Below are 14568 nucleotides of genomic sequence, written 5' to 3' on the forward strand. Positions count from 1 at the left end.
AAATGACACACAATTCTGTCTTAGTAATCCCTGCTATGAAATATGCATGATAATGTATTACTGAATAAAGACTTAACAATGTTATAAGAGGCTTTGGCATTGTACCGTTATCCAAACAATTGGCAGGCTTTTCCAAATGTTATTTGAGATATTGTCTGACCTAACATCTTTGTTTTTTCTCTCTCTCTTCATCTTAAATATATTGTTTCGAGCTTAGTCCATTGTTATTTGACCATAATGGAGTTAAAAACCATCTTATCAACCTGTGAGAATTCCCAATTTATTATGAGTGCTTAAATATGCTAATTCCAAAAAGAGTGAATACAGGCACCTTCCAGCACATTAAATCGGCTTCTAAAATAAGCCCATTGTAAATAAATATATAAGGCAGGAAGCTGCCTAAGTTGCTATTGTTGTTGCTGTTTTAAGTCTAATTTAGACACAAAGAATATTGGCCATTTCAATGCATGTGGCCCTGCAATCAGAATTGCATCTTGTTTCTAAGGAAGATAGATCCTACAAAACTAGCAAAGGATTCTAACAGACTGCTTATGTGTTTATAATTAACCTTTTAAAAAGGTTGTGCTATTCCAAACAGACAGTGAGGATTGGCTACAAACTAAAGTAAGGTATTTTGCAGATCATGATGAATTCCCTTCTATAAAAAAGAATGCAACACCTTTCCCCATAAAAATATTTAAGGCTTCAAAATTATATTCCTTGAACATTTCCCAATCCTCTTTTTTCTGTGCAAGTTTATAATCATGGTATGCTGTGATATTTGACTTCAGTATTTGACATTCAACAGTATTTCTATTTTGAATGTGACTTATTTGATAGCTGACATATAATAGGATTTAGTATTTCCTGGTAATTGGTAGTTGACAGCTTGAGTTGCCTATATATGTGATGACTTGCCAAAGCAGTAAAGAAATGCCCCCCCCCCTGAGATTTAAAATATTCCCATTCAATTTTTGCAATCCTTTTTAAAATAAAATAAAAAAATCTGAACTGTGAAAATTTGGACAAATTTGGAAAGTCTATGAATCTTTATTTCAGCTCTTACAGTAATAACACCTGGTGATTTATAAGTACCAGGTTTTAAATCCAATCTCTGCTTTAAAAATTGCATTTGCATGAAAAAAAAGGCACAGGATCCATTTCTAACCCTTGGAAGTCCAAGGCACACGGCAGCAGCATCAGGTTTCAGGTTTCATCCTGAGAATTGCATCTCAGTGCTTCTCTTCCCTGCTACACGGAGGGTGGCTGGGGTGGGCCATTTCCACACACTGGCTAAATGAAGACAGCTTGTTATTGCCAGCAAGCAGCTGTGTTTCCCATTGTGTCACACAGCATCCCAGAGAGGGCATGTGAAGCTATTCCGGCATATTTACTGTGATTCATCTTGAATGGATCACCTATAACTTAATATAAAGGTCTCATTGTTCCCAATCTTAATATGGATCTGTAGTCCAATTTGCAATGTGAGGATGGCTCCATGCTTTAATGACACTGTCTCTATCTTGCCATTGCTTGCATTAGATGGGGGGTGGGGTGTCATCACATACACATTATATCCTCTCCTCTCCCCATTAGTTAATACCGAAGGCAAGATGATAGTGGACGCTGAGTCTATTCCTTGGAATCTTGAAATATAATCTCCTCATGGTTTTCTGTGAATAAATCAGAACATCCCTTTTCTCTTCCTAGATAAGAAGTGTGATATATGAGAGCAGTGATCAAGGTTACAGTTGGTCTCCATCTTTCTGTATAACTTGTGCATGTATAAATATATCCAGAAGGTTTATTCGGAATTGCAATTCTGAACTGATTCACAAGAATTGATTCACAATCAAGGGACTGTCTTTCCTCACTGCAGCAGCGACAGGTCACCATATCACAAAGATTTAGGGCGAAATTCATCAATTTAGTCTCTAACTGTATCCCCTTGTAATGAAAGGGAACTCTTCAAGACCAGGGCACTATTCTTCAAGAAGGACACACACAGAGATCTTCCCAGTAGTGATAGTGGCCACCTTTTAAAATGAAATTAGTTGTATAAAGGGTTAACCAAAAGGACTGCATTCCTTTCATAAGCTTTTGCGTAGTTAAATACATGTTTTTACTTTTGGAATTGAAAAGTATAACAGAGGCCAAAACATGATAAAATATCTATTTCTACCTCCTAAACATCTTCCTTCCTTCCTTCCCACTATAAGAGTGAAGAAGCTAATTTACATTGTATTTTCAAATGTTTAAGATTCAGGATTTATCTAATAAGCTGTAGAATAAAATTGGACAGTGTTGCATTATAAGAATAAACATTTTTTGTACTCAATTGATTATTGTATATTATAAAAACGTATCCCACAAGTATTACTTCTGGTCTTTGAACAGAATATCTTTCTTAGAGGATGAAAGGTTTACTAAATCTTCATAAGCTGTCAGTCCTGAGGGACTATTCCTTGCCCTCCCCACCATCCCAAGAAATAATGCCTCATTATTTTGAATTGTGATACGAAATAATTTGGGAAGAGGGATGAAGTCCAGTAATGAGAGATTTTTAAAAAGCCAGTTGACAGAGTAATTTTGATCTCCTTGAATAAAGATACTAAGAATGGAGAAAATCTAACAGATTAAACACAGTCTATTTGTTGTACTTGTGTAATATTTTATCATGAAAAAGGAGAAAGGAATAGGAAGTGGTTCAATAATTATTTTCCCCCAATCTTAAATTCATAATTTATAAGTAAATATGTCAGCTATATATGCCCAGAGAGGTATTTAATGATTAACTGGGTTTTACATTTCCATAATCTACTATGCCTCCCATATTACGCCCATAGTTGAGGTTCTTAGGTATCTTTAATTGAATTAGTCTAGCAAGGAATCTGCCCATGCAGTACACTTGTAATACCCTATCCAGAATAAAATTTTAACCATTTGATAATTAGCTTAGCCATACCTGTGACAGCTAGTAAATTGTAAAAGGGCAGAACACTATCTTAATTATTCTTACTAAAACGACAGAGCAATAAAGTGCTTATTGGTAATGAAAAATGAAATCAGGGAACTAATTAAGTTAGGGGGAAAATACCTCATGAATATTTCTTTGGATGACAATATAAAAGATGGGTGGAGACTTGTTCAGCAATAAGACTGAAAGACAAATCTTGCAGATGACCATGTGTATGAAAGATGAATCATTCCTGCTTTCAACAACATTATTACAGCCAATAAATAAACACCTCAAGAATCAATGATCGCTTTCAATGAAAATCCAACGATCATTATGTCTCAAACTTAGGCTCAAATGCATTGCTTATTATCAATATGTGGAGAAAAAAGCCAACTCTATGAATTATTTCTCTTTAAATTTTACCACTTAAGTCAAGTGCCTCTCTGCCAGTCAATAGTAGCAAAATAAACACAAAAACAAACAAACAAACCAATCTGTACTGTGGTATCATTTTTGTCAGTATTAATTCTGCTCAACTTGATTTGTGGGTCTTTATGTTCAGGGAGCAAACCTACTGCCCATTGTCCTTATCCGCTTCAAGTTCCCACAAACATTTCACACCTACTTAATCTTTCTCTGCTGCTTGAAAATGGAGAAAGAATATTTACCTTCACACACCGCCATGGCAGTTTATACTGCTGGGTGAAGGTAAAAACAATGTGCCTCAGATCTGAAGACTAAATATTAGATACTACCTGGAACATATGATTGGCTTAAGAAATGCTAATGAATATGAGATAAAAATTATACCAGCCGGCTCTGCTCCTTCAGTGCTGAGTTTGTTCTTCCTTCTTGGGGGTGGGGGGTGAGAAGGGGTGAAATGGAGAGAGGAAAATAGAACAGTTTCCTAATAGGATTCACATCTTATTATTGGTGCTGATATGCGGTTTGCCTTAACTCACCATGATTACTCTTTTAGAAGCTTTTCACTTTTCCCCAGCTGATCCTCGTCTTGTTAGGCAGGCTTAATGACACTTCAGTCATTGCGGCTTTCAAGCGGAGGCCTTCCACAGTGAACAGAGAGTTGACATTTCCTGACATTTTCTCAACTAATTACAGGACAAATAATTAAGCATGTTCTCGTATGTAACAAATGAAGGCGAAAGTCGTCTGTCAGTGATGGTGATTGATGACACTCTGGGAGACTTTATCTGATGGGCCCTGCCATGCGGTAGAGGGGAGAAAGCAAATTTATTAGAATGAACAATGCAAATTCCAAGTCATCTCATCCGGTTATGCGCCAAAGCAATATCCATGTCAAGGTGAATGTGACAATGAAAGCAAAATATTTGCATTTTGTGGAACAGGTTGAAGGGAAAATCAGAGCAAGAAGATGACAGGCCTAATTATTTTGGCTCATACAGGCTAGGACAGCTGTTTCTGGTGTCCTGAACAAGCCTGTCATACAGGTAACTAAATAGGTCTGCATAGAAGCTGGTATGCAACACTGTGCCGAGATGTCTCCCACTAATGACCAATGCTAATGTTGCTGCCATCCCAGAAAAACAGTCGATGTGTCACAGTGCACCTTCTGCATGGCAGTCAACATTGTGCGACATAATTACTTGTTAGTGAATTAATTCCTATCTGTCAGTATCTATGCCAGTGTCATTTTCAGACCATTACAAAATTATACCATCACTATAGCAACTGCAAGCATAGTTAAAAGGGGGGAAAAATCCAGAGATTCAGGAAAAAGTGCCTAGTTAGGCAGAAGACTAATAATGTAAAATTTAAATGGAGATGATGCTGTCTGCCATCTTAATTTTCTTTATCTCGATTACACATTTGATCATTGATCATTAAACAATAATTTAAATTTTCCAGCTCCAACTCCATGATTAATATTTCATCTGATTAAAAGCCTTAACCCACAACAGCTTCTTTTTTTAGGGCGAGCGAGGAAAGGAGAACCAAACTCAGCCCTGAACAGTGTCAATGCAATTAATTAGGAGCAAAAAGTGACATGTTTTTAAAAAATGAATTCTAAGACAAGAGTGTATATGCAAATACAATGCACTGATGGCATTGGCTGCTTTCTCCTTGCCTTTGTAGCTTATAAGAAGCTATAATCCGAAAATGTTATATCCTGACACCTTTCAGACTCCCTCCCTTTTTCCCTCTCCTTCTCCCACCTCCCCATCATTTTTTGTGCAGTCCATTTATCCCAAAGAATGTCAGATCTTCTTCATCATGTTAACTGCTCCTTAGTAATTCAAGATGCATCACCTAAAGCTCAGACTTGAACATTTTACTTGGAGAAACAGTTTTGGATGTTATGAAGAAGCAGAGGTAGAAGCATTAGTGCCCTTGGGGAACATGAGAAGACCACTCTAATGTTAGGAGGGAAGGATGAGTTCCAGAGAGGTCAATGGCAACTTTTTGGTTAAAGGCCCACATACTGTAATTTGTTTTTCCTGCTTGCTTGCAGCATTTGAAATGGCAGACCAGACTATTTGAAACTGATGATCAAGCTTTACTTAGTAATTATGCCAAAATTAATGGAATATTTTTTTTTGACATGGTGCCAAAGAATTATTTTGCAATAATTCTTTGGCGCCATGACCATCAGGCTTCATTTCAATGATGTATTTTCCACATATGTGATAGGAACAATGACAAGCAGATATTGTACATGAATTAGTGATAAGAAACTGGTGAAATTTTGAAAATAAGAATCTTTGTGTCCAGTTTTCACTGAGATAGTTAATCTGTATCTTGACTTGAATCTTAATAGTGCAGGTACAGAACCACATGTCTAAACAGTTCAGCCTCTCTGATACCCTGATATTCAGTTTTCTGTATGCAGGCACTTGTTCTGGGTAGAGGAATATACATTCCTCGATTGCAAATCCCCCCCCCCATATGCAGCATAAAATGGGCAACTCAGAACAGAGTGAAAATTCTGCCTGCAGGGAGATTTTTTTTTTGTAAGCCATGATTCAGATGAAAATAAATAGTACCGTTTTACCTAACATGAAATATCAAAATCAGTTTGTGTCAACCAATGAAAAAAGCTGAAGAATTAAAAATTAAACAAATTTCAATTATAGCAACATTTCAGAAATTTGAGAAATATTTAGGGAGCAGCCAAGACTAAATAAACAAAAGCCAGCAATATATTTTGTAGCCAAGAATCTTTTGTAGCCATCTTTTGCAGCCAAGAATTGAAAGAATATTACAAAAGCATTTCAATAAACTCAATGGTGTTTTTTATCTTTAGACAAAATCTAGGTAATTTTAATTATGGCAGAACCTCAATGAAAGTTTTTGTAGGATTCAAATTAGCTCTTGGGGTGAAGTTGATACCTTGGTTTTGGTAGGATAATCACTACAGCTCATTTCAGCTGGATTGGGTCTTTGGCTTAGAAAATCATTTGTGAGGAGAAGGAATGCTACATGGATATCAGTATGCAAATGCATAACTCTGCATTGATTTCCAGTTTTGATTAATTGGTTCTAGCCAGGAGATTAACTGTTTTTGGAAGATACCAGCCTAAATCCATCATTTTGAGCTGTATAACATGGCTGTTTTTGTTAAATACAAATGCACATGTGGTGAATTTCTGGAGATATAGACCTGCTGGAAACCGTTTGAATGGATAATTTGGGTGCATCAGAGAAGAAACAAATGATATGAAATTAAAATGGTCATTAAAGATTAACTCATCAAGAGCTGTAAGTGATTTCTTGCTGGTAATGGAAATGACTCTTCCTTGTTTAGCATACTAAATGGCATTTACGTCTGTTTAATAGTTCTGGGCTTGTTCTTGAAAATGGCTTCTGCCCAGTACCAGGAAGTTATGTTTTTGTAGTAGAGCTGAAATACCCTTTATAACTTAATCCAGGGTTTCTCAACCAGCGTTCCACGAGAGGTCACTAGGGGTTCCCTGGGAAATCACAATTTATTTAAAAAATTATTTCAAATTCAGGCAACTTCACATTAAAGAGAACACTGTTAATGCATATATGCAGGCCTACACATGAAACAAATATAATCATTTTGTAACTTCTGCCCTATATGTGAGCCTGAATATGCAGGGGTTCCCCAAGGCCTGAAAAATATTCCAAGGGTTCCTCCAGTGTCAAAAAGCTGAGAAAGGCTGACTTAATCCCTTTATAACTTAATCAACTTTATAACTTAATATTTTCATTTCAACTGAATGTATTCAAGCACATGTATATAGGAGCCATTTCCATTTAACTATTTTCAACGATTAAGCAATCTCTGCTGTACATACATATACTAAGGGGGCCAGGATTTGTGAAGGATCTATGTAAGTTCAATTTGCAGAAGACTGACAGCTATCTGGAAAAGACTTTTTAGGCCAGGGTTTGATTACAGATAGTGGGGCCCTTAGTAATAGGACTTTACATATTTTAAGAGACAGTAAAATGGGTCAAAACTGAAATCTATATGATTACTATACCAAAATATAATAGGTAATATGCGATACACCAGTGGCATAAGTGGGGGAGGGGGAGGAGGATCAAAATTTGCATGATGGTGGGCACAATGTCATGATCGAAGCCCCACCTCTTTTGTACATGCATCAATGTAGTGTAGATTGGCCATGGATGATTATAATGAAATATAATCAGTTTATTGATACAGTTTATTGAAATGTTTATGTAGAATTTTAATATTAATATACATGTATCAATTGATTATGTGCCATCAAGTCATTTTCAACTCTTAGCAACCACATAAATAGATCTTTTCCATGTCGATCTATCCCTAACCTGTTCTTTCAAGTCTCCCAACAGGGCACTCATCACAGATGTAACTGAATCCATCCACCTTGCTGCTGGTCATCCTCTTTCCTTCCACCTTTCCCAACATTAGAGCCTTTTCCAGAGAGCTGGATCTTCACATAATGTATTTGAAGTTGGACAATTTGAGCCTGGTCATTTGTGCCTCGAGTGAGAACTCTGGGTTGATTTGTTTGATGATCCAACAGTTTGTTTCCTTGGATGCCAATGGTATTCTCAGGAGTCTTCTCCAACACCAAAATTCAAAGGCATCAATATTCTTCCTATACTGCTTCTTCAAAGTCAAACTTTCAATTCCATAGAGTGTCACAGAGAATACCATGGCTTGCATGAGTCTGATCTTTGTAGGTATCAATACATCACAGCATTTGAATATCTCTTCCAAGGCTCCATGACTGCTCTACCAAGTGCTAATCTGTGGCTTATTTCTTGACTGCTTGTTCCTTTACTGTTGATGGTTGATCATAAAAAGCAGAAGCTATCCACCACTTTGATGTCTTAATTGCCAATTCTAAGGCTGGTTGCTTTACCTGTTGCCATTAGCTTGGTCTTCTTTATATTTTAGCCCCATTTTATATATATGTATATGCATCCATAACTGTAGATTTATCTTCTTTTTCTTAATTTATTTTCCTTTTGTTTTCTTTTGTTTGGGAACCATTTATTTTTCTTTACCTTTAAAAACTGTATTCAATTAGTGAATTAATATATAAATAAATAAAACACTATACACAGAGCTCCCTGACCTCCTTGATCCAGAAGCATCCGCGTGTCCTATCAGTCAGGAACCACGCTGAGATGAGGAATAGGTCTCTAGTGTTTTATTACTGCTACATTAGACAGAAAATCCTAACAAACTGAAGAAGCGTGGGAAAAACCCAGACAGATAAACCCCAAAAGTCAAGGCGGGTCTGTTCTGTGTCTCTTTGAATGGCTGCTTAACTCCTCAGTACTACGCATGCATTTCCCCCCCTGGATAGGGGTCCCCTCCTGCTCACCATCAGTGCTCATGATACTGTGGGTCTCCAGGACTATCTTCTCCAACCAGTTTCAACCCTCCCAATAGGTTCTCATATTTCTTGAGAACCTACGAGTGGTTCTCCAGTTTCACAAGGTATGGAGGGTGGAGGCTTGCAGCTGCTATTTCTCTGGGGCTTACCTGACCACAGGAATATAATTCCTCCTGAAATTCATCAGACCCCATTTTATTCACTTTTCATAAATTATTAAGAACAGAGTGATTTAAGTGAGCTTTTGAGTTTGTCACCATTTATTTACTGGTTATTACCTATTGGTTGGTTGCTACTGGGTCTTTTTAGTGTGTCCCATTATATTTTTATTTTTCAACTTTCATTTTCTACTTTTATTGCTATCATAAAACATGGGTGTTTTAATGTATTTGACAAAAATGGCACAGGTATGGTGACATCATAACTCAAAACGTGTCCTTTCATGCTTGTGTTCTGACATCAGACTAAGTACTTATGTCACAGGATTTGAATCATGGTATCGTGATGCACATTTCATCACTTGCCCTGCCTTTACAGTGGATTATGTTACAGTATTGTAGGATTATGTATCACAGTATAATTAGGAAGAAACAGTATTCCCATAGATCCTTCAATAAGCCAGAGTTCTTGAGGAAACTGTGAAAGATTGGAAAAAACGGTCAAAACCAATTGATGAAAAACAATGAGGTTTCAACTGCTTTAAAGACGGAGGGTATGTAATAAAAATGGACAGTGGAAGCAAGCTCCATAAAGAGGACACTCAAAGGCGAGCAAGCACAAAGCAACAACTAGAAGCGAGAGACATGAAAGATATTCTGGACTGCTGAAGCTCAAATCAGTTTTTAGCCCCTTGCAGGTGACAGGAACTCTGAGAGTTCAAGAGAAGAAAAACAGACACTGCAGGACAGGAGACAGGATGGTGGATCCCTAAACGGCAATGAAGAAGCATTGGGCCTGAAAAGAAGACAGAGAGGTGCCATAATAGTTAATGATTCATTACTTTGAGGAACTAAAATAAATGTATGACAACTAGACCTATCAGCTCATGAAATGTGCTGTCTGCCAGCAGCAAAAATCAAGAACATGACAGAACAACTTTCAAGACTTACCAAGTCCAGTGACAATTATCCTTTATTAATTTTATTTTATTTTATTTTATTAAAAGGTATAAGCTTTCATGGGCTGCAGCAAAGTTCATCAGATGCTTAATGGCATCTCGTCCTGCTCTTATGAGATTGTGTAAGGGGAGTTTTTTTTTAATTGATAATTATGGCATTAGCTTGGTGAAAGCATTCAATATAGGAGTACAGTTCAGCTTTGTGTCCATCTGGAGGCATCATGAAGTGTGTGTTTTTTTATGCATTTGGGACTTGGTGTGATCTGTAGTTGTGCGTTGTTCCAGAATGTATTGGGTTGATGATGGCTGTATGCCTGTGTTGTCTTTCTTGTCTTGAAAGTATTAAGTCTCAAGCTGTGAAAAAAATGTTTCAAGGTCCCCAGAGAGTTGTATATTTTCTGTGGGTTTAGTGGGGCAAAAGCCTCATGCAAAAACAAACTCTTCAGCTTGACTGAGTGTGTGAGGCTGGATAGATTCACAATATTGTGGAATTTCTGTGGAGCCCTTCCGTTATGGTGAATGGATGCATGTGGAAGCTTGGACAGTTTGTTTTCTTTCTTGTGCTTCAAGAGGTAAGTTCTATCATGTAGGTCCATTGTCTGAGCCTAATAAAGTCCTGATATAGTTCAAATTCTAGCTGCAGCTCCTGAAAGTTTATGCTTTTGCATATGATAAAAATTAAGTGGGCTAGCTGCTACAATTGCAGCTAGAAATAAAATTAAAAATTATCTGCATAGTTTGGGGAAACGGGCTGAGACTAACAATGAAATCTAACAGAGACAAGTGTAAAGTTCTTCACTTAAGAAGCAAGCATCAAATGCATAGATGAGTGGTAATAGCACCTGCAAAAATGATTTTGAAATAGTGGTTGATTGCAAAGTGAATGTAAGCCTGTGGTGGGATTTTGCTGTAAAGAAAGCAAATGAAATGTTCAGCTGCATCAGCAGAAGTCTAATTTCCAAATCAAGGGAAATAACTGTTCTGTACAGGCCCCTTCCTTGAATTCTGTGTCCACTTTTGGACATCACACTTTTAAGAAGGATTTAATAAACCGAACAGGTTCAGAGATGACAACAAAGATATTAAAGGACTCTTCAAATGCCTGAATGGATGGAGGCATTCTCACAGTGACTGCCACTTGAATCAGAAGCAGTGTATTTTTCTAGGAAAAACCAATGTACAAAACAACACATCTTATCCTGACTGTCTGGAGCACTATGACAATTCATCCCCTCCAAAAATATATCAACATTTGCCAAGGTCTTGAAGATCATCACCACCATCATAATGTCAGTCCTCTAATCCACAAATTCCTCAGCTCATTATTTCAATGCACTTTTTACTATAAATGTAGAATGGAAGTACATTTATGTATTTTATGTGCTGCTATCAATAACTTTCACCATGGAAGAAGTAAATGTTTCTAGCACTGGAAAGTAATATTTGTTCTGTTTCATATGTATGTGTGTGTGTGTGTATGTATGTATGTGTGTATATATATATATATATATACACACATACATACACACACACACAAATGATAAAATGTGGTATTCATATTCACTTCATACAAAGTATTACTATTATATATCTTAACAACCAAAAAGAGTTTCCAGATGAGATATAAAATATTGTGCGGTCATTTATTTATTTATTTATCAAGTTTGTCACACCCCATCTCCTCCCACTGGAGGTACTCTGTGCGGTTTACAACAAAATCCTCAATAAAACAATAAATATATAAAATACATTATAACATTACATATTATCAATAGTATAAATAAAAATAAAGTCCAGATGGCTATATCTCATTCAGTCTTCACGTGGAAGGGGTACTTCAAGGCACTAGCCAACTGCAGGCCTTTAACTGATGGACAGATTTAATTTCCTTATATTTTACCAACAGTAAAGATATTGGGTCTTGATTAACAAGATTGCACCATGTCTGGAAATTAATTATTGAAACAGGTTGTCTTCTGTTTGTTTGCTCATTAATGCTTCATTTAGATCGTCCATTGCATTTAGATTCTTCACATTTCCCGAAGTGTAACTAACAAAGGCAAAACACACTAATCATTTTCTTGAATGTTTTTCCATTTACATTGTTCTTATCAGTTTTACTTTGTTTCATTTGGAGATAATTTCCACTATTTTTTTTTCATTTTTTTAAAAAATAATTTGGGATGAATTCTATATTTTATTCTCACAGCTTCTCATCAAAATACATCAAAATCTAGGAGAAATGGACAAAAATACCCAGAGTCTTTGCAGTATATTGACTGTATCTCCCCAAGCACTAACAAATTTTGAAAATATTTTCAACAATATTCTACATATCTTTTTATACTGGAAAAATGCTGCAAAATGCCACTTACCAGGAAATAAATTTTGTTGAATTCTGTGGGGTTTACATTTGTGTAGCTCAGTACACCATCTTAGCAGAGGCCTTCTTTCTTGTGTGGCCTATCTCTTCAGTGTAGGATCTGCTAATATTTTGTAAATTTTGATATTAGAAACATGTTTGTTCCCTAGTTAATCAGAGGCACATTTAAAAGGATCAAAATCTTTTCACCCACTATTCCATCCTATGAATCAGGGAAATAACACAGTTCTAAAATGATAAAACAGAAGGAATTTTCTTGATAGAGATGATATACAAATTTGAGACAAGAACCCAATGAGATGGTGTCTTTCTAATTATCTCAGTCAATCTAATTAATGTATTCTGCTGCATTACATTTTAAGAAGTGACCATTGTATAATACAGTTTGAAATATGCACAAGCTAATGGGATAAGATACAAAAAATTATTATGCTGACAGTAAATCATATTACATTCCTAATAAGCATTAACTAGATAACTAGGTCAAAGCAGTATTATCTTAATTGATTTTTCAAAAGAAACCTGACAGAAAAATGTCAATGCCGAAGTATTTCTTCATGCATCATTAAAACAAGATTGGCTTTTAACAAAAGAAGAATCCTTCACAGAATTGATTCTTGCTTCAGGCTGCCTGCAAGTAAGTGTATTACATAAAAATCTATACAGGATATTAAAACAACACCATTCTGCAAGACAGTTACAATTAAAAGCTGACACCCCACCCCACCCCCATCACTGTTCCCCATGCATCCAGCACACTGCCCTGCCAGCAAATGTATTTAAAGCAAAATTCACCAACGTATGAAAAATCATTTCAGTCTATTCTTGATGAAAAAGTCAGTGACGATTGGACTTCTGATGAAATTGTGCCATTAATAACAAACCCATTTCAGAATGACACAGAAGTTAAGTAAACATGCAGGAAGATTAACTTTATGTTGAAGTTACATACAAAAGGACCATCCCTCATGTACTATAAGGTACGTTCAAAATGCAAATGACCTATGCCAGCTGATGGGAAATTTAGTACAGTAATAAGAAATTCTTGTGAGTGAACCCTAAGTGAGTCTGGCAGAACGTATTCCAATGTGAAACATTTTATAATCAACTTATTTAAGACTAAGTTCAAGTGACCACAGTAGGATGTACTTGTGTATAAAGTACACAAGTACTTGTATAAAACTGTAAGATTAAGTTGCAATCCTCTGGGAATCACTCCCTTTGGACTCAATGGAATTTAATATTGAGTGGACATTTATAGGATTGCACTGTATGGTAACTTAGTGTATTCATAATATCATTTATCACAAAATATGTGTGGATGTGGATGTCCCCGTCCAATCTTGCTATGCTGCCTCATTGTGGTGATGGGAAGTTTCTGGGAGTGATGAGCGAAGAACACTAGGAGTGTATGTCAAGAGTATATCCTCCCAGCAGGGTCACCCAAGGCATGAAGGTTGCACAGCTAAAGCAAGAAAGCAGCTATATCAAGCAGCAGCAATTTAGGAAGGTGCTGAAGGCAGATGATCACTTTAGTGACAACGGCAAAAGCATTGTTTCATACTGTGCAGGAGAAGGCAATAGCAAACTGCTTCTGCATTTTACTAAGAAAACCACATGAATAGACAATATAAAGCGATTGACAGTATAGTGCTGGATGATGGGCCCCTCAGGGCAAATGGCTCTCAACATGCTACTGAGGAAGAGCTGAGGATCTTTCAGAGTGCTAATGATATTTATGACATGGCTAGATTAAAGCCTTCAGGACATCTAGTCACCGATGTTGCCACGCTGGAAAAGCAAACCCAAAGCTGCAAAGACAGAATTACAATAGGAATGTGGAATGTAGGAAGCATGAAAGCTCAGCACAGTGAAAGATGAAATGAACTGACTGCACATTGACATCTTAGGCATCAACAAACTGAAATGGACTTGAACTGGACACTTTCAGACAGAAGATCATACTCTGCCACTCAGAACACAAAAAAGAAGGAATGGTATTGCTTTCATAGTTAGGAAGGATGTAGCAAAGACAGTACTTGGGTACAATGCAGTCAATGAATGAATAATATCAATTAAACTTTGCAGAAAACTCTTTCATATGAGAGTTATCCAAATTTATGCACCAACATGGATGCAGAGGGAGAGGAGGTGGATGAACATTATGGTCATATTCAAAACTAGAAATAGTAGGAACATGTAGTTGCACTCTATTGTCTAGGGACTGAAATGGAGCAGGAGAACAACTTATTAGTTTCTACAGTCC

The sequence above is a fragment of the Candoia aspera genome, chromosome 3 (assembly GCF_035149785.1).
Source record: "Candoia aspera isolate rCanAsp1 chromosome 3, rCanAsp1.hap2, whole genome shotgun sequence".
Lineage (NCBI taxonomy): Eukaryota > Metazoa > Chordata > Lepidosauria > Squamata > Boidae > Candoia > Candoia aspera.